This window comes from Thrips palmi, unplaced genomic scaffold (assembly GCF_012932325.1).
Source record: "Thrips palmi isolate BJ-2018 unplaced genomic scaffold, TpBJ-2018v1 HiC_scaffold_15, whole genome shotgun sequence".
NCBI classification, from domain to species: Eukaryota; Metazoa; Arthropoda; class Insecta; order Thysanoptera; family Thripidae; genus Thrips; species Thrips palmi.
In genome coordinates, this window is record NW_023144624.1 from 13,031,380 (window position 1) to 13,055,585 (window position 24,206).

Genomic DNA, 24,206 nt, shown 5'->3' on the forward strand with positions numbered 1-24,206 from the left:
GGTTTTGCTGGGAGGCTTATTGGAAAGCTCGCTGCGGTCCTGGCGGCCCTGATGGGGCTGGCTGGGCCGGCGGGGCTGGTGGCTGGTCGGCTGGCCCGCTCGGCCTAAAGGAGGGTAGAGTCTCGCTAACATCAACAGCTCTCCCGCAACACTTTGTCCGAAGAACAAACACGCCGTCTGATCGTCCGGAGCTAAGCCGCGGTCAGCACGGCTGGAACACCACTGGGCCGAAAGGGGGTGAGGTGAAGGGCCCGAACGGCCCAACACGGCCTCTGCGTGTTCCGCCTCCGCCTACTCGGGGGCCTTTGAAGAGTCCAGCAGGGACTTCCCTCCTGTACCGGGCCTGGAATTTCCCAGGTGCCCGGGTGCCGTGCTAGGTCTACAGCGACATCCTAGTCCTCCCTAGCGCCCAGGCCGCAGAGTCTGCCTAGGAGTAAATTTTGGGCTGAGAGGGTCTGTCGGTGGGCAAGCGGCTTACAACTTGCCTTTACTTACCGGCTTGCCTGACTCGGCTGGACATCGCGAACGCCTAAGCAAACAGCATGGACCGGGCCGGGCCGCTCGCAGCGCCAGCCGCCACCTTTCTCTGGGGCCGAAATAGTCGGAGCGCGCTAGCCTGCACTCCACTCTCCTCTCCACTTCGACAGCCGACTGAGAGCTTCATGGACCTTCCAAAGACGAATGACTCACCGCTAACTGCTCTGCCGAAGGCTGCCGAAACAGCAGCAGGCCGCCATCCGTCTAACGTTTATCATGCCGCCACCTCATGTGGAAGTGGGCCGGGCATTTCTCAGTCCTTTCGGCACCTATCCCTCCGCACCTCTCTCTTTCGCCACCCTTCTCCCACGACGCGGCCGCCTCACCATCCGCCCCTCTCACTCGCACTCACACGTGCGCATCCATCAGCTGGCATCACGCGTGACTGGCCGAATCACAAAATGAAAACACATCACAAGGGGGAAACGGCCGTCGGAAAAAAATGGTGGGCAGGAAAACAACACGAGAGTGATAAGTCGAACGCCGCCAACTATCCGTCTCCTCGCCGGCGGTGTGGCGGCCGAAGGCTGCAGCGAATTTCGCGGCCGGGGATCAGAATGGCCAATGCACACCGCGGCAGTGGATTTTTATTTATTTTTTGCGTTGCCTGTCCGCGTGCCGAGGGTGTTGGTTGGACTCGACCGGAAAGACAGCGTCGCCCGTAACTGACCAGGGTTTGTTTCCCAGTTACGTGGCTCTGGCGCAGCGCGAGGCCTAGGGGTGCCACGCGGCTGCATCATCTATCTGTCTCGCGAGCAGCAGCCCGGACGTCGCGGACGGCGGCCCGGAGCCGACCGGGCTCGAACCTGCCAGTGCGCTTCGAGGGGAATCAATAAGTCAGGGCACCTTCTCCTCGTGCCGATATTACGTAACGCCCCAAGGTCTCATTAGCCCGGACAGCTTGATCGATCGGCCTCCATTACATTCTCAGTGACAGAACACACTGCTCCCTTCCGGATTATTTACCTTCTAGCTTTTTCCCCTAATCGAGTGGCAGCTTCCATCCCCTGCTCCGCATCTGCAGATGTTCGCACGGGCATCAGCTGTCGAAGTCAGCGCGCGGCCCGCCTTTGTCCGCCCTTCATTAGCGCCCTGCAAGAGAGAGATGCAATTAGTCGCCGATTCTTCGTCGCCCCCACCCTCGCCGTCGGCCTGCCGTCGGCGCCCTCACCTCCCCGTCGAGGCCGTGGGTCGGCCGTCCTGGCCGTCCTGGCGCCGCAGCAACAATCACTTCTAATCGTCGCTGTGATCCATCACTCGGTGTGATCCCCAAGGCTGAGCCGGGCGTCGTCCCGGACGACGTGGCGTAGCGTAGCGTCGGCCAGCGGCAGGGCTTACCTAGGAGGTGGGCTGGACAGCGTGCGGGCGGCTCGCCCTCCAGGGACACTACCTCCTCGGCTCGGCGTGCTCTCCAGGGGCGCCTGCTCCAAATACTTTCCAAACTCCATCCATGGGCCTTAAACCAAGCACTCCATCCTGGTTTGAATTGCAATCCATTGTGTTTAAAAACTACAGAAGCGTAAAACGAGTCCTCTGATCTTTTCTCTTCAGTGCTGCACCACGTCAAAGGGCTCGGATGGGTTGCCACCGCGAAATACGCGCTTTGCCTGTCGGCTGGCGGGGCTGCTGATGAAAGTGCGACGCTCCCACCTCGGCGTCCCCAAGGCCCCCGACCTCCCCGTGCAACCTGTCTTCTTTATTATTTTCCATCTCGTCTCGCGGTGTCGGCGCGCTTAGCAGGTCGCCGCGGATTGAAACACCGCGACCCTGCCGCCGCACCTTGACAAATGGATCGTTTTACAGCGCGGCCTCCGTCGTGGTCGTCCTCGCTGTTGGAGGTCTTGTTCGGCAAGACAAAGACTCCACTTCCGCCTCGCACCTTTTCCAGTTGTCGCCTCTCCCTTTTGAGTCGCCTCTCTCTTTTTGTCCGTCCTTTTCTCTCTTTTTGCGCGCCTTTTATTCTCTATCACACGTTTCCTGGCGTACCTCAGAGCAATCTCGTCGCCACCGGGGGCCGTCGCGAAGCACCGACCCGGTTTTACACGGCGTCGCCGTTGTGGTCCTGGCGGCGGCAACCGCCGTGCGGTGGAGGGAACGCCCTGCACGACAAGAGTAAGACCGTCACGCTGTTGGCGGACGCAGGGGCCGAGCGTCCAACGTTTAGAAGCACTAGTCTGTGGATTGGGTGACGGTCCCCGCCGGCTTCAGTGCAGCCAGCCGCGGTCGGCATCACCTTGGTGGTTTTCATCTATGGATGACAAAGGGCTGCCTCCGGGGCCCAGGGTGCGCGGGGCGTGGCGGTGGGGCGGGGCGGAGGGTGTTGACGGCAACGGTGTGATTTAACACGGAACAATGCCGTGACACATGTGCACGCGGCGGCGCCGCGAAAATGAAAACTTCCCCCTTTTTCGCGCGCCGTGTCCCTTTGGTGTTATTGTTGCTGCCTTCGGATCACGGGCCGGGGAAAAGCTCGACTGTTGTTGTTTGGTCTGCATTTGGAGGATGCATCGCGGACGGACGCGCCAAGACGGTGTGCCGTAACCCCAATCCCAGGGCGCTGCTGGCGCTTTACGCTGGAGGCACCCCGTGCAATCGCAGCCCACAATGGCCCTGGCCACTCAGACAGCGAGACAAAAAGAAGCAGCCCTAAATAGAAAACTATTCCCCTGCCACGCACGCCAGGCTCGGCCTGGCCCGACCAGGCAGTGCAATCACGCCAGCAGCAACAATGGCGATCAAGTGTCGGACATAAATGTGGCGCCGTAATTGGCCGGGCCGCAACAATGGGCGCGTTAAAAAACGAGCTGCCGGCGATCAGCCGCCGCGCCGAGGACGGCGACGACGACGGGCCCCGCGGCCACCAGGCTGGCTCGATGACAGCCTCGCCGACAGCCAGGGGGCCATTATGCAGATCCAAGACGTGGAGCCCTACCGGCTGGAAGCACACTGGAAGCTGGCTGGCTGGAAGTGAGCGGCTGCTAATTTGGATCGGCCCGCCGAGATTCGCGTCACTTTATAGTCCCCACAGACCGAGCTGGCAGCGCGCTGGCAGCCAGGGGCGCGCCCACCGCGTTGAAATAATAATGAAGCCGATCGCTCCCCGCGGGTTCATCTGGAAGTGCCGGACTGGCCGGCTGGGCTGGCTGCCTGACTGGCTGTCTGACTCCCCCGGGAACACTGCAGTCGGCGCACCCACTGAGGACGCGGTGCCGTTTTACGGCGCATGCAGACGAGCAGGTGGCCCCGATTCGAGCCCCGCCGCCCCTTGGCTCTGCAGAGGCCCGCGGAGGCGTTTCTCTCTCCGGTCCGTCCGCGGCGGTTGGGGATTGGTACTCCTCCTCGCTGCCGTGTGCGTCGCGCGCGTCGTCAGGGCAACGGCACTTGGGGGAGACATTTCACTCTGCCTGTAATGGGAATAATTCAAATTAACGCGCGGCCCCGCCGGGGCGCTTTGCCCGCTTTGCTGCAAGCGGTACTCGAAAGCCGTACGACTACTTGTCGCCCCATTTCTGACGCCCGTTAAATTTTTCTCCAATTTGCCTGAGTGGTGTTTCGAGTGGCGTGTCCCCTGCCGCACCTCCCAGGGGGGCTCGCCACCAGCCGGAATCAGATTTGAAATTAGATTTTGAAAACACAAAAATAGCTCAGGAAAACGAGTAGGGATTTTTGAATTGATCCTCAATTAAAATAGCCGATGTGGCGACGGTCCGTAGGGAGTGTGGGGCCGGCCCGGACGGCTCGCTATGCTGTTTGGGGCGCCGTGTCCCTCTTTTTCTAGCCGCCATCCATTTCCCTCCACTTGTAGGGAATGCCGACATGGAATGGAGCGCGGGGGGTCTGTTAAGTGGCCCGTGACCATTTCTTCGAAAAATGTCCCTCGTCCTGATCAGGACACCAGCCGCGAGCCTTTTTGTGGTTCGCGCGTTCACGCACACAGACGTTGTCTCACAGACACGCACACAAACACTCTCACACACACAGAGGAGATCTAATTTCCGCTGACCTGGCTCTTGATGATCTCTCGGTAGGTAAGGAACAGCCTCGGGACGACGGCGGGCCACGCGACGAGGAGATGAAATGCTGCCAACAGGAAATTGGCGAAAATTAAAAAAGTGAGCACGGCTCGCTCGTCGATTGAAGAATGGATTGAAGGAGCCGACTACAAAGCAGACAGGGGGAGGGGCGGGGCGGCCTTGATGGCTCTGAAGGTGCCGATGAGGCGCCAATCTGTTCACATCTGCCTCATCGGCGTAGCTCTTTCTTGCAAAAGGTCAGATGATTCATGAGACGGAATTTTCCCGGCGGTTTCCCCGTTCTTCTCTTCCGCTTTTTGCTCAAATTTGCCGCGCGGCCCAAGCAGGCCCAGGGCGGTTTGCTTCCACGTGGCCGACGGCTGAGCCTCTGCTATCACGGCCAGGGTCCAGCACGGCGGAGCGCGGCGGAGCACGGCGGGGTGCGGCGGGGCGGCTGTTCCCGAGGGACGCGCGCTGTCCAAGGAAGAGGATCCAGGATCATCCCTCGCCCTGATTGCCGCCACGTCGCCCCGCAGGTCCCCCACGTCCTGGACGTCCTGGAGGACAACAGCTTGTAGTAGCGCCTGTGAAACGCGGGGTAGGCCTCCCGCTGGGCACTTCCGTTGGCCGGGTGGCCCCGGACAGACGGACGGGCGGCCCGACACCTGCGCAGTGGACACCGAGGCCGGACAGACGGGCTGGCAGCCAGGCGGCCCTCGTCGACCACGCTGCCCATCAAACCCCAATCAGCACCACTTTATTTGCGCTCCGCTCCGCCAAAGCCGCGCGGGCTGCCAAACAATCAGCCCGGCTCTGTCCGTCTGTCTCCCTGGTCGTCGAGCAGCGTGGACGTGACCCTGGTGACCCTGCTTTGCCCTCGGCACGTCAGGTGGTGCTCCAGGACTCTCATTACAGCACATCGCGGTCCTCGTCACCACTGCGATCCTGGTCGTACACCCGTGATCGCGGTCCTCGTCGAGACCATCGTCATTCTGCTCTTGCTTCTCGGCCAAACCGTCCTCATGGTGCTCTCCTCGGTGCTCTCGGTCCCGCGCCACCAGTGCGGCACCTCCGGCCTGACTCTGCCATTCGACACAACGGCTGGTGGGCGACGATGCCGCGATCAGAACCAATTGCAGGCAAATCTACGGCCGCGGCTCGCGGGGAGATTAAAATTCCCCGGCGCAGCAGCGCGGCAGTCCTTGGAAAAATAGCGTGCTTTTTGCACCAATAAAACGGAGGCGGCGGCCACCCTTAAGCTCTAAATCCACTTTAAGGACGCGGTGCGTGTATATATCGCGCAACAAGGGTGCGAGTGCGTGTGTGATTCGACATAGACGCCGCCGTGCTGCGCCGAGCCACCCCGCAGATTCGATTTGCAATACGGGGACACGTGTAGGCGCGGCGCCGGCGCGGCGTTTGTCTCAAGTCCCCCAATCCATAACGCGAATCCGGCATAGCGGCGCGGCGGCGTCCCCGGCAGTTTCAATTTGCACACTGCAGATCTGTGAGCACGCCGTGGCAGTGTGGGTGCCCCCCGCATGGCGGCACCGCCGTCGCCGTCCCCAAAATAAGACGGATGGGGGAGGGACAAGTTGGCTGTCGTTTCGTACCTCGACTTCTCGTACTCTCGTTTTCTCGGGGCCCGCCCCGCACCAGACACCGGATGTACTCGGAGGAAGTAGATTGGGGAATGCAGCTGATACAGTGGAGTGGCACACACACATGTACGCACACACGCGCAAAGTGCACCGACCGAGTAAAGGCAGCCAGTGCGCGCGGCGGCAGCTGCACAGCTCTGTAGTATCGCTCGGTGAAAATCGCTCCTACACACTTAAATAAACAATCGGGGAATCGCGCTACACTTTTGTTTCTTGTTTTTATTTCTATTTCGGTTGGTAACCTTTTGCTCTGTCGCCGGCAGCGCTCTTCCTCCATGATCTCCTTTTCCTTCCGTTCCTTATTTCCCCCGCCTCCCTGCGCGCCACGGCAGGGCGCGCCACGGCACACAACAAATCCAATATAGCAAAACACCTTGTCACACCAGGCAGTGGAGGGGGAGGGGGTGCGGGGCCCAGGCGGAAGGCGAGGAAAAAGTAGTGCGAGAAGGAGACAAACAACGTGGAATCGATTACAATTGGAAATTGGGCGTGAAGGAGGTGCTCGGGGACGTGTGTGCGGGGCTGCGCCGGGCTCCGCCGGGCCGAGGGGACGGCGAGGCGGAGGGCGGCGACGTCATTCGAACGGCGAGAAGGTGTAGCCGAGGGCCGAAGGAGAGCCAAAGGGGTCCCGAAATCAATTACGGGACGAAACTAGCGTTTGCAGAACGTTTCTTTCCTTCCTTCTTTGGCCGCTCCTTCTCGCTCGGCGCCACAAAGGAGGCCCTCGAGCTGCACTGCGCGGCGCCGATCCGAATCACGTCGGCGACGGAGGCCGCCGCGACAAATGAGCGCTCGACGCCGCGACGCGCCCCCTGGCGGTCGGCACGCACACCACGCGAATGTGGAACATCGGAACGGCGGCGTGAAGCGCGAAGCGACGCGCGAGGCCCGAATGGCCCGAATAGTTTGGCCAACAAAGGGGCTCTCGGTGTGACCCTTTGATTGCCGCCAATGGGGCCGATGGGCCGTCCTCCGCGCCGCATAGTTGGCCGCCGCATTCACGCGTCCACACCCGAGCTCGCCGCCGACCCCCCCGGCCTTCCCCGCCAACACCACACCTGCTGCGACGCCGCCACCACCGCCACCTCGCGCTGCGCCAACGGTGACCTTGCGGCCGGAGCGTGGCGACGGCGGCGTCCTTGAGGGTGAAAGGGGAGGCGCGCGGCCACCTGACACCCCCCGGCCACCTCACTCGCACCTCGCAGGGCCTCCTGCTCGCTCTACCGTGCGGCACGGCGCGGGCACGTGTGCGGGGGCTCCCTAGGGTGTCCGCCAGCCCCCACCCGCCTCCCTGCCGGGCTGCTGATTTCGCGGACAACTCCATGCGGCATCGCCATGGCATCGCCGGCGGCAGTGCGGCGGAAAACACGGCGCCCATCAACAACACGACCCCGCCAGCCCACGCCAGCCAGCCAGCCCGGCCTCAATCATCTCGCAGCGCGCTATCACGCGTGTGACGTCACATGTGTGACACTATCATGCGTGACACGTGACGCGCCGTGTAACCGCCTGTTAGCAGATGGGCTGCCCGCCCCCTCCACCCGCGCCTTCCTTTCCGCTGCAATTCGGTGCAGTTCGGACGGACAGGGCCACGGCCGGCCAGTGCGCCGCAACATGCACTACGTACAGTCCGTGCGGACGGACGGGCCGACGGACTCGACGACCGCCAAAAACAATTGCCGGAATCAAGCGTCGGCGGCGTCCTGGACGTCCTGGGCCATGTCCCGGACCTGGCCGGCGTCACGGCGTGGAATGTCCATTACGGCGTGCTGGGAGGTGCGTGGAATGCGCGGCACCACAGTGCCGTCGGCGCCAACGCGACACCAACGCGGCGGCACCGGGAAACGGTCACCGCGGTGCTCACGGAACCTCCTGGTGGGACTTACTTGTGAATCTTACGCAGTACAGAGGCCGCGCATACGAAAACTTCACACCTAAATTCAATTTCTGATTGCGTCCGCTCGTAACGCGCTCCGTTGAAGAGTTAGCAACTTCCAAAAGTTCGTTTCCTTATTTGTATCCGCCTATAAGGATACTTTTGCTTTGCATTTTACAAACTCGCTGGATTTCAGGTCACCACGTCTCATTGGTTTTGGTGTTTTCAAATATTCTTTTGACTGTTGTCGCTTTCGGAGGCATTTTGGCGGCGTGGCCGCAGTCGAAATTGCCGGTGATGTCTGTGGTGGCAGCGCGGCGCCCAGCTGAAGGTGATTAAGGGGACGTGGTTTGTTTGACGATGCGGTCGGCGGGCGGGGCGGGGTCGTTAGGACGACCAGTGTCATTCACGGCAAGTGACGTGTACGTAGTGCAGGCGCTCGGTAGGCTGCTCGCCAAAACGAAAAACCACCCCAAAACACACGCAACGGCATTCCCTGTGGGAAACACAAAAGTCGTGCGTCCTTTCTGTCGATTTGGCGGCTCGTTCCGGTGCGTCCGGGCAACCACCACCACGTGACCGGGCGCGGCTTGGCGGCCTATCTCTGTTCCAAAACGCGGCAATGCTGCAAAACGCACCCTGAATGGCACGCTGGCCGCGCTGGGCCGCGCGGGGGGTGGCGACAGTGGTCACATCCTGCCACCTCGCCGGCCTCGCCCTGCTCGAACCACACCGCGGCGGCCGAGGGCAGCGCACGGCCCATGAAATATTGTTGGCGCAGATAACTCGGTGTGGTCAACGATTTTGTGCTTCCGGCTCGAAGCACCGATGACCGCGGACGACGGGCCGCCACCCCACTGCTGCGCCAACAGTCCCGACAGGTCTCACTGGAGCTCAAGTGTGGCCGTCGTAAGCCTCTTTTTTCCCCTCTCTCTTTTTTCGTGCGTCAGTGATCATGTGTGTTATGATTTGTTGACTGACCAGCCGACATAATTTAGGGCCTGTGGCCGGACGGCGCGATATCTCTTCTTGGTCATGTCCCCCGAGAACAAGTAGTCGTCGCAGCTCGGCGGCCCCGTCGCCCCGGCCCTGGTCAGTCACAAGGGATGATCGGGCCGCAACAACTAGGTCAGCTGCTTTGTTGTTGTTGGTTTTTGCTGAGACTTCCCTTCGGGCTTTCCGCGCTTAGTTTCCTTTTGTTTTCCAAATGAAAAACAGTTGTCGTTTATGACCAACCTGCCATCAGCGAACAGCGGGCAGATCTAATTTTTTCTCGCTCCTGTGAATGCTCTTTCTCTCTCTTTCCGCCACATGGCCGCGCGACAGGGCAGCAGGTTTATCTCTGTCCAGTCATTCGTTGCTGCTCAATGGAAGGCTCATCTCTGGCAATGTTTTATTCACACTCACACAGTCGCACCTTTCGCTTTTTCTCGCTCACATTGTGCTTTCGGCTGACTGGCAAACACGAACGATACGGCGCAGAAGGCGTTGCGACTTTTTCGAAGCGAGTCTGGCAACGCTATCAAGCTCCGCGCCAAATTAGTCACAAAAAAAGGCCTTGAATTTTTCCCTTAAAAAAAAAATGTGTCTACCCGTTGAAGTGAATTTGACTGCGGTGGGAAATACCGCGTGACGCCACCTCGCTCTAATAGGTTTACCCATCGCCCCTGCGCTGTGATGAAATTAAAGCAGGAAAAAAATGGTAAAATAAAAAGGGACGTGCGGCGATACCGAAACAAAAACCCTGCTAATTGCCGACAGGGGTTTGTGGCACCGTCCGCGGCGTCCGCGGCGTGCCCGGCCCTAGTCGCTATTATTCGTTTTTCCCCCATTTGCGTCACGATGCGCATACAGACCACGTCACGTCTGTGACCTGAATTGTTGGCTGTTTTTGGATTTTATTTTTTTCAAACTGTGTCTTGGTGTGTGTGTGTGGGTGATAGAGAGAGAGGGGGGGGGCACAACAGCCAGCCATGCGCGCTAAGCGTCCAGGTGGCGGCGGCCCTCAACGCGAGGTTGTCGCGAAAACAAGGCCAAAAAGTGGTGCAGGCCGCGAGAGTCCATCCAGCGGGGCAAGAAGTGGAATTTTAATTGCAGTCCAGCTGTTAATGGAGTGGCACCCGCATGCCGCCACCTTGGCCATCCCCGGCCACGCACCACACAACACCATGACGGCGCCGGGGAACGGGGACGACTCGACGACGCCCTGGCTCGCCTTGCATATCGTTTATGTTTGGCGGTTATGCGCGTCCTGGCGGCGGCTCGGCGGCGCTGGCTCTCCGGCCAAGATAAGGGGCAAGCTCATTCGCTTTGATTCGCACCGACCAAGGCGGCGACCCACTTGCCCTCTGTCTCAACAACAACGCACTTTCGGTCGCGGACAGCGGCAAAAATCTGCGAATAAAGAGTAAGCATGTCTGCCGACGCCTCCCGGGCGCCTGGAGAACTGGCGTCCCACCCACAGCGCTGCGCCGCAGGCCTGCCTACCCGCCAGGCGGCAGGCGGAGTGTTCTCGTTTCTCGCGCTGCGGGTTTCCTCGTCAACACGGCCAGCCCGCACGGCCCACGTGGCAAACTTTAATCAAACTTGCCACGAGTAAGAAACGCGCCAATGTCGCGCGGCGAGGCGTTCCCGGTCGTGCCCGGGCCGGGCGTTCCCCGCTGCTGCTGATCTCGACAGCTCCTACAACAGGTGGCGGCGGGGCCGACGGCCGGCACGGCACGGCACGGCCCCGCACACAGCTTATCAAGAAATACAGCTAATTAAAATGTTTCCCAGGAATGCTGTCGCCCACCTTGTCAACACTTTCTAAATAAGTTGTCGCGCCCGCCCCCGCGCTGCCGTGCCGCACCGCCTGCTCGACGACTACTTTCGTTGTTGACACGAAATAAGCTTCCCCAAGCCGCTTGAATTTCTCGTTAGCAGCTCGGATTTGGCCGTTAATTTATCTGATTTCATTTTGGCTGCTTGCGCTGCCGCGTGGGTGCGCCGCCGTAAGCTTGCCTCTTCCGCCGACAGGAGCGGCGCGCTCGCGTGGTGCGGCGTGGCGACGCCAAGACCGTGTGCGGCCCGGAGATAACAGCGACCTCACCGCGCACACACTCGCACACTCGCGCCAAAAGTTTTCAGGTTAAGAAATTAAGTCACACAAGTACGCGCGCGAGTTGCGCGGCGCGGTTTTCTCCTGGCGCCTGGCGGCGACGTCTCGGAGCCCCTCGAGGTCGCCGTCGAGCCCCGGAGCCCCGGGCCACGTAATGACCCCCGCCAACAACAACAACGGCCACGGCGCCTACAAATAATAACAGCAAGTGGCCCAAATTACGCTGCACGTTATTTAATTGCGATTCGTAATTACGTCTACTTTGGCACGGGATTGGAAGCTTTTCAAGTCTTATCACCTCCCTGCTTCGCCTAGCGCCCCGGTCTCGCCCGCTCTCTCGGCTGCGCGCGCTCCTTGAAAATTCGCTAATCTAGAAAACAGAAAGGAAACTCGGGCGAGCGAGGTGGCGGTGTGCGGCGCAGAGGTCGCGGTGATTTGTCAGTGTATACGAGGCGCGGTACTCGCTGGAAAGCGAAACACACAATTAAACCGTTGAAAAACAAAGGAATTTCTTTGATTGCTCGCGTAGTGGCATTGCTGTTCCACTGACCCGATGGAGGAGGCCGTGATGCTTGCCCGAGGGTGAGAAGGGGGCCCTTCGGGCACTGGAAGGGTAACTGCCACGGAAGCGCCTCCCAGAGTGGAGACTCCAAGGAGAGACTCCAGCCGGAGACTGCCGCCCGGAGTGCCGCCCGGAGTCCGTCCCGGCGCCACCTTGAGCGCGTCGTTACCAGTCCGGTCACGTGGTATCATTTTCCTCCATTCTTCCCCTTCCCCTTCATCTCTCCGTGAATTTCTTAATCAAGTGCGTGCTGTCTTGTCCCTCCCCGCCCGGGCTCGCCATCATCGTACCTCTCGGCTGGGAGAGAAATCATTTCGCACCCGAGTAGTGCGTCGCAACGACTCCCATAACCCAGTCGGAGGGGACAAGAAAAAAGAAAAGGATTTCCAGGCGTGATGATATTTTTTTCGTTGCGTTCATCGCCGCAAAGGCCGCGGAAAATAGGTTGCCTGCGTTTTTTCAGCGTGGTTTTGTTGTTGATGTTTTTCCTCGTTTTCGGTGGGCGCTGCGTGCAGCAGGCTGTCATGTGATTTTGATGCTCCAGTTTCGGCCATCAGGCTGAATCAGGCCGGCCGCTCCAGCGGCTGTTCCTGTCTGCTCCTAATGGAGCTGATCTGACCACACGTGCTCCAGCGCCGGGTGCTTCCCGATGGCACACGAGTGCTGCCATCGTTAGCGCGCGGTGTGTTTTGGCAGTCCGTGCTTGCTGCACCGCCCGGCACCGCCCTGCTGCGGCCACACTGGGCCTCCCGGAAATATTAATTTAAAAGGGCCTCGTCCGGCCAAGACTGAAGGTGATCCGGGCACGGCTGGCTGTTGCTTATTGACACGGCTTGGCGGGGTGGGGCCCTATGGGCCACGCCCAGGCGTGGCACCGGGACGCTCCGGGTCGGCGGTCGCGGCCCTAACTCCTGTAGACAAGTTGGATGTTAGTTTCTGTCCACAAGGGTGGACGGACACAGACACCCCCCCCCCCCACCCCCTCGGCCCCATGCCCCGCCGACCCCTGCGGCCGTATAACTCTTTTGCCCTGCAGTGCCTCTGCCCCCGCCCTGCTTCTGAACCACCGCAAACCGAGGGGGAATTCACTCCCGAAAATGGGCAACCGACTATTACCTTCCGAAAGTATTACAGCTATTACCTTGACATTACCTGCAATTACGCCATTACCTTGGTATTACGACTATTACCTTGATAATACACCCATTACGCAGCAAATACACCATAATACATGACAATTACACAGCAAATACACCATAATTCATGGCAATTTCACAGCAAATAAACCATAATACATGGCAATTGCACAGTAAATACACCCTACTACAGTGCAAAGAGGGAATTTTCCTTTACTTTGGGTCACTATTTGCATCAGGGCATAGAGTATCTACGTGCGACGGTAGCGCTGCGGGTGGACAAATTGCGAAATATTCACAGTAAACAAAGCTGACAGGCAGAGGAAATTTTTGATTCATTGTGGACGGTTTGCATGTATGATGCAGTTTAAAACAGCAATGATATCACATCAGTTTTTGCAATTCCGTATATTGGTTGCGCCTTCCCTTGCAGTGAATAAAAAAAATCTTTTGAGCTTCTCTGCCTACCCCTAAAATCTTACTAGCAGTCTGTGACACCTCATGTGTTTGGTACTTCACTGGATGTTTTACGCAGCCCTAAAGTGATTTTTTAATATTATTTGTCTAGTTACATTACTTGAATTACATTACCTGAAATTACTGTAAAATCTCAGATTTGTTGCATTCGTTTCAACAGGTGTGGGTCTGTGCACAAATAAATTACGACTGAGGGCATCATAACCTAAGAAAGCACATCGACCCACAATAAATTTAATTTTATAAAAAAGAAAGCATTTCAGTAAGCAGTAACATCTAAAAATATTATTCGAGTTCTATGATTAAGAGGTCTGACTAAGCATGTCCGAGCCTAAGGCAAGGTTAGAAATCCAACGTGCCTCTGGGCACCATGATTATAGTCTCACGTGAAGTAACAATATTTCAGCAAAAAGTAAGACGGAATGCATTATTAGTCCGGGACTCATCCCGGACTACAACAATTCTTGCAGAAAGAAACGCAAATTGCGTTACCCACTGATGGGAAGCAGCCAGAGCCAGGCTAGCGGTTTGGTTTGTGACGCTCGTCTCACCGCGACTCCAGCCTCCCCCACCCCACCCTACCTTCGGAGGGAAGGACACTTCCACGGCATGGGGGTCTGTCTAAAACGCACATACTCAGCCACCGCAGTCTCTCCCGAGAGACTCTCCGAAGCGGTCGCGAGCTTCAACGGAGACTTTTCGTTAAAAAAATGTGCCAATTACTCATCTAATACACCCTATTACACCAATTACAGCGCTAATACGACGCAAATACCACTATTACCAGTAATTACGGCCATTACGCAACTATTACCTAATACAGGCAGTATTACAGACCAATTACACACCCGACAACCGACTAATACCTGAGTGAATTCCCCCTCGCCGCAAACCATTTGCAGCAACAGTTCGGCAACAAACCGATTGCGGCATTGTCCCGTGTTGTGGTCGGATCGGTACATCCGCTGACTGCAGGCGGGGCCGGTACAAGCATTGATGACAGTCACTACAAACGCTATTCAGTTTCATTGTATTTCCGAAGCTCTTAGAAAGTGCTCTATTTTCCAATCAAAATTCTGTAGCCCAAGCATTTTCTCCAGGAACAACGCTTTTTCCTGCGGCACTACGACGAATCCGCATGAGACTTTGTGGAAACGTTATTGAATGGACCGATCATTTTGTTTGTAGGACACAAAAACTCTTATGATACGGGCAAAGTCATCCGTGTTTCATGCTAAATCCAGCCGTTTTTTTTTTTCACGCCAAATTGCACTATGAATACATACTGCCAGTAAAGTCTTGAGTACAGTTCGCCGCGACTCGCCACGGCGGAACAGGCCGCACTGCTGTTCGTCTTGGCTAACGCACAGCCCGGCTCCATGAATTCCGATCGAAATCCTGAAATTCCAGCAGCAGTAGCCGCGCCAACATGGCGAGGGAGCGGGCCAGGGCAAGGTGCAGGGGGCTCCCGATCTCTCTCCGCCCTCCTACCCCCTGACCCGGCGGCCGGGCCAATTCATATTCTGCCGATCCTCCGTGTTGCCTGATTTTGCCTGCATTCTTCTCCGTTATTGTACTTAGAGAAGGCATCAAATATGCAGATGGGCCGAGGAAGGCAGCCTGCCGGGGCCCGGCCCGGCTTACGGCAGGCTCTGCTCACTCGGCTCGCCCCGCTCGCCCGCCAGCGAAAGGGAGATGTGCGGCTTTTGCATATTACTCCATGTGAAAGTTCCAAAGTCGGTCCGCCGCAATAAGTGCTGATGACACGTCTTTCTTTTTTCTCTCTTTCCTCTTCCTTTCTTTTCGATTTCCCGCCATTTTCCGCCTTGTTGTTTTTCTTGATGTTGTTTTCGTTGCCGCCACCCCGCCCTTTGTCTTTGGCCAAGACGCCAGGCACAACAGTCATCACAGTCGCCACTTTTAGACAAGGGAACATGTCGAGTGGAAAATTGCATTTTACCCGCCCGGCTTCTGTGTCTTTCGGCCCCCTTACTTTATTTTTTGGGGCCATGTCCGCCACACCTCTTCCAGTCGAGGGACTCAAAGTCTCTCCGGCAAGTCGGGGTACGCGTGTCAGCGCCACTTTAAACCGTTGAGTCGTAACGCGCTTGTCCGACTGGCCGCGACCGAACTCGCCCCTCGCCACTTCCGGCTTTGATAAAAATCTGAATTTCAGATGCCCTAATAAATCCAGCCTCAGCAGGGCTGGGCGCTTGCTCGCGGCGGCGCGTGGGAAAGGATTTGCAACTTTCTTCAGAAATAAGACAAAATGGGTAGCCGCGCCGCGCAGTCGCCCGCCGCGCCGCGTCGCGCCGCGCTGGCACCGGTTGGTGCTCGTCCGGTTGCAATAAATCTGCGGCTAATTTGATTGCCGAGCCAAAAAGTGCGCAGACAGTAGTGGTGGGTGTTGTACCTTGCACCGACCCGTGCCAATAACCCTTAATCGTATGCACAACTAAATCAAAGACCCGAACGTCGTTTGATTTTGCATTTCGCGCGCGCACCCCGCCCTGGTATGCGAGGACCGCGCGGCGGGCCACGTTTGAATCGGCTGTGGATTTCACACTGCCGAAAACAGCGGCCGGAAAGTGAAAATGTTGCTGAGCGATTCCCCCTCCCCCTTTCAGGTCCTTCCCCGCCCTTCGCTTTCTCCTCGGTAATGCCCTGTCCTTGGTCCTGGGCCGCAGTCCTGGGCCGCAGTCCCGTAGTAAAGATGTTAAGCAGCCCCAAAGCGTGTATAAGAGCGCGGCCTTGTTGTTGCCCGTGCTGTTGTTGCTAGACAGTTTGCCTACATCCAGCCGGAATGAGGGACATCCAAAGGAGACTCTCTTCTAAATCGCATCCCCTCTCCCTGCGCCTCAGCCTCCCCTCCACGCTCTCTGTCTCTTCACAGCAACTTGTCCCCTTTTCTTGTTACTTTCTGTTTATGATTGCTGTCGCGAGCGGCACGAAAACTGTAACGTGCGTGTGTTCTTGAGAAGTGCTGACAACTTCACCCACAAATTCAAATTTTAACGTCAGGCATTAGGGACCGAAGTTTCCCGGAAATCTTCAAAGTTCCCGGAAAATTTCCGGAAAAGTGGAAAATTTCCATTTTGTTTGGAAATTTTGGAAAATTTGGAAATTTTGACTTTTTGCGTTAAAATGTAATATAAGGAGGAAAAAATTTTTATCCATAAAAACTAAAATGGATTAACAGGTTTAAGGAACCAATTATTTATTTTCATAATAACTAAGACCACCTCTAAATCGGTCAAATCAGTCAAAATAGTCACATTAGCGATTGGCATTTTCACTTCCTAGACCTAAGATTCCGCGTCGGCCTGGGAGGGAGTTGGCTGATGGCCTACACTGCAATAATGTCATAATACCAACGAAATTTCTGATGGTATGTTATGAGGTCAGCTGCACCACAATGATTTATGGAACATTTTCACCATAATATGGAGAATCTTCATTGTACAACATATAGAATGTACACCAGCCTTAACTTGAACTCTCGTTCCCCTGCCGGTTTCGCTGGTGTGATAACACAAGTACCAACTGCCCTCTGCGCAGCACGCATATGTGCGTTTGCCATTCCAACTCCTCCTACCGGAAGCGCGCGTGAAGGCGTAAAATTCAAACTGGAAACTTTGATAGAAGTGTATTTTTGGGTTAACTAAACTGAAAAAGGTGACAACGAGAGGGCTGAGGGAGACATGTCGCTCCACAATGTAAAATGTATCGCGCAATGCACTAAGGAAAACGTAAAGACAGATTTGTGTGCATTAATGAGTCAATAACTCAAAAACACCAAAATTTCCAATATTTCCTACTTTTTCAGGGGTCCGGAAATTTTCCGAAATTTTCCGAAAAATTTCCGGAAATTTTCCGGAAAGTTTCCGGCGCTTCGATCCCTATCAGGCATTGAACCTCGAATATCTTGGAAACGACGATCGTGGCAACAGTTATCCGTAACATATTGGATTTCAGAAACAATTCACTCTATACAAGCGTAACCCTCTAGCGACCTTAGCCGCTTTCGAGAGTACTATCATCTGAAGTCGAAACGTCCGTGGAAGCCTTGGCTCTTTCTTTGGACGGAGACGCACCGCGCATTGGCTGGCCGCGGCCGACAGGTGGGGCGCCTGGAGCGGCAGGGAGCGCCTTCCACGGCCAATGGGACAGGTGCGCAGTGGCGGGGCGCCGCCGGATTGGTGCGGCAGGTCAGGTGCGCGTGGAAGGGGGCGGCAGGCAGGTGGGTGGCGGCGGCGGCAGCCACCTTGCCGCGCCGGACTAGGTCAGGTAGGGAGGGGGCGGGGACAGCGTGCCGTGTTCGGAAACCTCCGTCGCTTTTATCGCAACCCTTTTTTTGGTCTGCGACACTTTATTAGGTTTCGCGGACGTCCTGTGGGCGGACGGCTGTCAGCCTGCGACTGTCACACACCCTCTCGTCACACACACCCGCAGCCCCACACACGAGCGCGCGCTCACACACTCACATGCACACACGGACGCACCACATTGGCATGCACCGCCTGTTTGGTACGTCATCGGTAAATATCGGCGAAAGAAAAATCCCGGTCAGAGGGGAAAAAATGGAGCAACACGGGCGGAAAAAAGTATGAGACCCTGATCGTGTGGCTGGATGCTTTGCGTGTGTCATCCGCAGCCCGCATCGTCCTGCCCCTTCCCCCTCCCCCCGTTCCCCTTCGCCGACACCAATTCGCTCGCCACCGCTTCTAATTGACCGCACCATTAACAAAGCCCGCATAGTCATTTTGATAGTTGCCTCAGGCCTGCTTCGGACCGCGAGGACCACGCGCAGACGGTCTCGTCGACGACCTCCAGGACACCGTCGTCCTCCAGGACACCGTCAGGACGCTAGGATGTCGTCACGTGTCACCGCTCCCATGGCGCCTAATGGCCGCCGTGTTATCATTTTCTTGTTTCTGTCTCCGTCTCTGGACGTCTCAGGTGTCAGTCTTTGTCGTGTGCCGTGTGTCTGTGTGCGCGCGCGGCTCCGGTTACGGCGGCCAAGTCCGTCGCCATGGTCCCAGACGCCGCCGCTCCGGGTGCGCGCCGGCCTCGGCCTTCGTGGCGGCGGTGTGGCGGCGCACGGGGAGGAGAACAAGATGGATGTCGATACGATGAGTGCTCCCGCTGCCAAATCGCTGGCAAAGTGTCCGCCGGGCCGCAGGGTCTGGTCGACCGCACACGCTGCCGGGCTGTCCGCCTGCTTTGGCGGCGCGGCCTCGGCTCGGCTGCCTCGGCCATCGTGGTCCGGTCGCGGCGCCGGCCTCGGTCCACCTCAGACGTTAATTGAAATTCCGCGCCGTGCCCTCGCACACACGTACACGCACGCACACCCAGGCAGAGGAATCACTGCGTCGGACAACGAGCGCGGCGACACTTTGAGGAGGAAGGAGAGGCGGCCCGGCGAGGCGAGGTTGGCGAGCTGGCCCGCGCGGCCTTCCTTATAAATTGAGCCATCAGCGGAGAAATGGCGCACACAGGGGAACATGAAAAAGGTGTTACTAGCGGCCGCCACTCGGGGCGCGCGGAAGACCCGCGTATCCACGGCCAGCCGGCCGGGCAGTTACGGCCCAGCATGCAGAGCTGGCTGGCTGGCGGGGCCGAGCCGTCGGCCAAGCCGCACTCCAATTCCCTGTCTTTTATTCCCGGGGAAGGCCACGAGGGAAGTCCCCGCCCCGCACACAGGTTTTTCACGCACACCCTGCGCATACGGAAAGTCCCCACATGTCCCCGTCACTGTTAGGAGGGGTCCTGCTGGGGCCCTGCAGAGCCGGGCAGAGAGCGGGGGGATGCATTTGGCGGAGAGGGATGCCCGCAGCCCGCACCGCTGCAGCCTCTCTTGCTCTACTTTCGGCCATGCGCACCTCCCGAGGCGGACTTCTTACGAGCAAGAGCCCCCACGAAGCGGGACGCTCGGGAAAGCGGGCTCCGAAACGCTCAGTGGATTTTGATGATCACTCACAAGGCTGGCTCACCCACACAGACGCGCGCGCGCGCTCACACCGACGGGCAGAGTGCTCTCTCACAATGCCACCTCCGCCTGGAGAAGAAGGACCGGCTCCTGTCCGCCGCGCGCCGCGCAGGGGCACGCCGGGGGCATGCAGGGCTTGCGCATTTATCAGTTGAAACGCTTCCAGGAACCCTCTTCTTGCCTTTAAAAGGGCGGCGGAGTGGCGGGCCGCGCAGCCGTAGCGCCGCGTCGCGTAGCGCCTCCCGGCCCACTGGAAGGGGAGTCCGACGCGCGGATTATTTCTAGTCGTCCGAGCTCGCAGTGTGACAAAATATGGTGGTGGATTTGTTGTTCCTGCGCGAAGTCAATCTATGGGGTCCGGACTGTCCGCTGCGCGCGTACATACTCGCTTTCACAAACACCACACAACACACACACACACACACACACACACACACACACACACACACGCACACGTGCGCGAGGTGGCCGAAAGCCGACACCGCTGGCTGACGCCGTGGCGGAGGCGCCGTGCCAAAGCGGTGACGGAACGGTGCCGCGTCAAAACATACCTGCCTGTGTGTGTGCATGCATGCCTGCGTCTGTGTGTGCGCGCGCACCGAGATGCATGGGCCCCATCCTGCGCCGTGCATTAGAGGGCGCCAGCCACCCCGATTTATTAATTGTCACGTTTTGCTTATTTACACTTTTGGCCGATTCCTGGCGGCGGCCCTGCCTCGCACTGCCTGCACCGCGCTCTGTGTGTATGTGTGTGTGTGTGTGTGTGTGTGCAACAGCGCGCCCAGTACAGCGGATCCCAGCCCTGTCACAACAGCCAACCGTGCCAACGTCGCGGGTATGAAAAATTCAGCGGTCAGAATTGACTTGTTTAGCGGCGCGCGCTCGCGGCGTTGCACCGAGAGCACCGACGACGGGCGCGACGTCCCGCCCGGCTTCACCTCCGAAGCGGCCGAGCCGAGGGCCTTCTTGGCGGCCCCGCCATGCGTCTCTGTCCGGCTTGTTTGCTCACCTGATGTGTCTCGGCGTCTCTGGGAATTCCCTGGCGCGTGCCTCAAAGGCGTGCACGTCGTCGCGTTGTTCGCGCCACTGCCACCACCAGGTGGCGCGGCGGTCACCCCTTTGTCCCCGTCTGGGATGAGTCCTGCTTCCACGGTCTGTGGAGGTTGTCCTCATACCCCCCAAGTAGAGGGTGGTTGCTGCGGGCGGGACTCTGCCTGCATTTTTGAGGTTTGCAGTCTGAGTCCTTCGCTTACAGTAGCTGCTTACTCGAACGCTAGAGGTCTGCTGAGGCCTAACAGCGCCGATGACGATGACGAGGGGCACTACAGGGGCCGAAAGGGCCACCCCTCCTGGCCGAACGGCAAAACATACCATTGTTCAGAAGTAGTGCGAGGTGGAGGTGGCCGGCTCCGGCCTTTGTGTCCAGCGAGCCGACGGCCCGCCGTCGAAGCTCGCGGCGTTCACCGCGCCCTCGGCGACGCGCTCCACCGCGCTGACGCCGCGCCTCCTGGCCGCCACGGTCCGCCGCGCTGGCGGCACGCCCGATAGCCATCTCTTTAATTCCGGGCGATTCAAGTGGCGACGCCGCCCGCGTCCGTCGGGCGTCCGTCAGCCCCGTCGGCGCCGTCAGCAGGGCCAGAAATTATTTCACCGCCCGCGTCACCCACGCGCCGGCAGCGCCAGCAGCGCTAGCCATCCACACGGTAAAAACGGTTCCTGGTTTTCCCAGGAACACCCTGGAAATCGCCTATACCTTCACCATTGGCTTCCTGGGAAAACCAGGTTCCGTTTTTACCGTGCAGTACAGTCCCACTCAAAATCGTCTTCTGTGTGCGCAGGTATGTCCCGGCGGTGGCCATGCGGCCTGACCGGGCTGATCGTGTATGGATCGTACAGCGGAATCGTAAGTACGGAGTCCGCTTGTGCGGAAGAGCAGAACGCAGCAGCGGTCAACGGAAATCCAGTCGCACGTCAAAAGGTGGAATGAATGTGTCTGTGCGCGTTGTGATGTGCATGTTAATCACTTCAGCCCCCAGCGGTGCATCTGCTGCGCGCTGCTGCCCCGCTCCCGCGGACGATCAAGTTTTTATTGAAGACGGTGCATTGTGGAATGAATGGTGGTGCCTCGAGCAGACCTTGCCGCTCTCCCTCCCCTTCCCCCTTCCCACTCACCGTCTGCCTCCCCCTCGCGGCAGCACGCGTCGCGGCCAGGTGACCATAATCCTATTCACTGGGTGTGCTAAACCGCTCCCCTCCGCTCCCCTCCCCCTCCCCGCCTCCCCCTCGACACGTGCCCTTTAATTGGAAGCCACTTTTCATTCATTGTTAACGCGGCGTAGCGTCGCGTAGCGTGGCACAGCGTACTAGCAGAGCGCGGCGTGGCAGTCTGTGATTTTGTCGAATCCCGCTGGGACTTCGGCGGACGGACGGTTGGACGCACCGGGGCACAGGGGAACAACACGTGTCACCCGGTCGGCATTAGCGCAATAGCGCAATCAGCGAGGTGCGAGAGCGGCCAGATGACCGAGAAATTGTCTATCGGACTCAGCAAAATTGCCTGAAAAGAGAATAATTTAAATTATTCTCTGTTCAGGCATGTTCCCGGTTAGGAGCGTATACGAAACCTCTGTTATTTTCTGTTTCGGTGAAAAGCGAAAAGGCACGCAATTGTGTCTGTCGAAATCTTTCGCCTTTTTCTGAAAAAAATAAATAAAAAGTTCAAGTTTTTTTTTTGTTTTATTTTTTGGTCATTTTTTTACGTTGTAGTGCCGAGGTGCAGCGCACGATGATGCAGGTAATTGAACGGACAATCGCGCTATATTGTCCGTGACGCCGTGATGCTGTGTTGCGGGTACGTACCGCACCGTGTGCGGGACCTCTGTGTCTGGCATGCGGGAATCCAAGTAAAGAGGGAGGAGAAAATAAACGCTCCGAAAAGCGTCGAGGGCGGGAGATACAAATCTCGTCCTCCTCGAGAGCGCAACATGTGAGATGTGCGGAGACTCATTTGCGTGCAGTGCTTGCTGCAAAGCGGCCGGGGTCGTTACAATTTCATTATTTTTTCATGTGTGTTTTTTTTTGGCGTAGGTTTTATTTTCCACCGTTACCTGCGTGTATTGTCCGAGTCAGACTTATTGTTCGGAAATCAATACATCAATTTTTTTTTCTTCCGTGTCAATAAGGTGTGCTGTACTACCTTTGGGAAGGGAGGGAGGGGGAGGGAGGGTGACCGGGCGATGATAGGGGTCCGCCAGCATCAGAGAGTTTTTTGTCTAATTCGTCGGCGGGCTCCGCGGCCCCGGCACGCGGCCACCACCTCCGCAGCACCTCCACCGACTTCACGCTCGGCTGGAGCCTCGGCTGGTTGGAGCGGCTGGAGCCGCCGAGGGCGCCATCTGGCGGCCGGTCGCGGCGTCGATGACACGTCGAGGAGCGGTGCTCGGCGCGGTGCTCGGCGCCGTGCCGCCTTCGCGGTCCCCGAGGCCATCCAGAGGCCAACGCAGCGGAAGTGAGTCGCTGGTAATTGAAAATAACTCCTCCAGGCGCCTCTCTCTCTCCCTCTTTCTCTCTCCTGCGCGCGGCAGTGGCGAATCGCCGAGGACCCTGCATCCTTCCATCCCAGGGACGCCGGCCACGCCTGCCTCCCCGCGCCCCACTTGAGCAGTCTGGCCAACTGTTTCGGGCCGCCGTGCTCGCCGTGCTGCTCCCCGGGGACTGGCCGGCCGGCCGGACAGGGCCACCTATTGTTGGCGCTAATAGCCTGAGGTTAAGGTAGGCCGGCGGGCAGCCAGGGGCCGGTGCTGTTGGGCCCCTGCGGACCCTCCTGGCCGTCCGGACAACGCACCACTTTATTAAGGGGGAGGTGGGGCGGGGTGACCGGCGGGGCAGCCGGGGTCAGAGCTGCTAATTTGGAAGGGAGATTTGGCGGCATTGAAATGCAGCCGGCTGCACGCGCGGCGCCAGGGCCGCCGCGGCCGCCAGGTACGAGGATGCTTTGCTTCCCCTCAAGGCGGGCTTTCGCGAACAACAATCACAACTTATGCAAGTTTTTGCAAAATCGCGACCTCGAAACGCACCGTGCCGAACAACGTGCCCTCGGACACCGGGTCACCTCCGAAACGTGCCCCTTGTTAGTCCAAGCCGTAGGCGTCCTTGGGGGTCAGTAGGTCCGGCAAGAGGCACGGCGGCCACCTTGAGGGCCTACTGCTGGTCCTGGGGGAGCTCCTTCCCGCGCGTCCAGTTAGCACGGCGAGGAGGCGATGAGGCCTTGCCTGCCTTTGCCACCGCCGCCATGCACGGAGGGACCTGAACGACTCCTTGAATTGATGTTACACGCAAAAGGAGGGGCCCCGCTCGCGCGCCATGTGCATGGACCAGGAGAAAGAGAGAGAGAGAGACGTCAGAGAAGACCGCGCCTCGCCGCATAATGTCCTTCAGGAGCGGAGCGGAAAGGGTTCCCCCTGGGCTTCCCGCTTTGCCAGGCCGCGCCAGGCCACCTTCTCTCTCGCCGTGTGATTTTGCCCGCACGCAACATTAAGGGCTTAAGCCGCACGGTATAAGAGTGCCGCGTGTGGCCACTCTGTGGGCCGTATGCGTGGCTTCGTGTGTGTGTCCGTGTGTGTGTGTGTGTGTGTCCGTGTGTGTGTGTGTGTGTGTGTGTGTGTGTGTGTGTGTGTGTGTGTGTGTGTGTGTGGGCGTGGGTGCGGCGAGGTAAGGAATCCGCCCTACTAGTCCGGCCCTCCGACGACCCGCATATATTTCAGTCAGGGGTCAGTTTAGGACCGCGCTCCTCTTTACGTGTGTGTGTGTGTGTGCGCGCGCGCGTGTTTGTCTGTGTGTGGGTGTGGGTGAGGAA

The 24,206-nt window shown here is 58.3% G+C and overlaps 1 protein-coding gene across 1 annotated transcript in view; it reads left to right on the forward strand.

The window, feature by feature from the left end:
• LOC117641250 overlaps positions 1-21,862 on the forward strand; it is a 166,262-nt gene extending 144,400 nt beyond the window's left edge. The window contains exon 4 of the mRNA XM_034378409.1: positions 21,190-21,862. The gene's annotated coding sequence lies outside the window, so the exon portion shown is untranslated. The remainder of the gene's footprint in view (positions 1-21,189) is intronic.
• Positions 21,863-24,206: the final 2,344 nt, after the last annotated feature.